This window comes from Priapulus caudatus, unplaced genomic scaffold (assembly GCF_000485595.1).
Source record: "Priapulus caudatus unplaced genomic scaffold, Priapulus_caudatus-5.0.1 Scaffold591, whole genome shotgun sequence".
In the NCBI taxonomy this organism is placed as follows: Eukaryota; Metazoa; Priapulida; class Priapulimorpha; order Priapulimorphida; family Priapulidae; genus Priapulus; species Priapulus caudatus.
This window is the reverse complement of record NW_014577652.1, coordinates 148,985-149,487: the sequence shown is the minus strand read 5'-3', so window position 1 is coordinate 149,487 and position 503 is coordinate 148,985.

Below are 503 nucleotides of genomic sequence, written 5' to 3'. Positions count from 1 at the left end.
TATATATATATATATATATATATATATTATATACGCAGTGTGAATGTTGTCATCTATGATCTATAGGTCTGTCCCTGGGAGCTTTAGAGAAATAACAAATGCTTTTTCCATCTCCCCAAGCAGCTAAAGTTTCTCTCTGAGGTTTCTTATCGTGAATGCTACGTTCTAATCAATATTTTTCTAGATTGTATCACTTTTCTTCATCGTTTACCGTCGTTGTATCTTGTGGCATTGATCGTAAAGGGCTGCTAAGATGGTGAAGATATAGATTTGCGTATACGTGTTATTACAGTTCGTATAACCTGATACTTTACTATATATGTTTCAATCAGATCGACTTTCAATATCATAGATTTGCTCAATATCAAAATATTATAGATTTACGTATACGTGTTATTACAGTTTGTATAACCTGATACTTTACTATATATGTCGAATTCGACAATATTATTGGATCGACTTTTAAGTCGAAATGATACCGTCATGTGAACTAAATTTAAGCG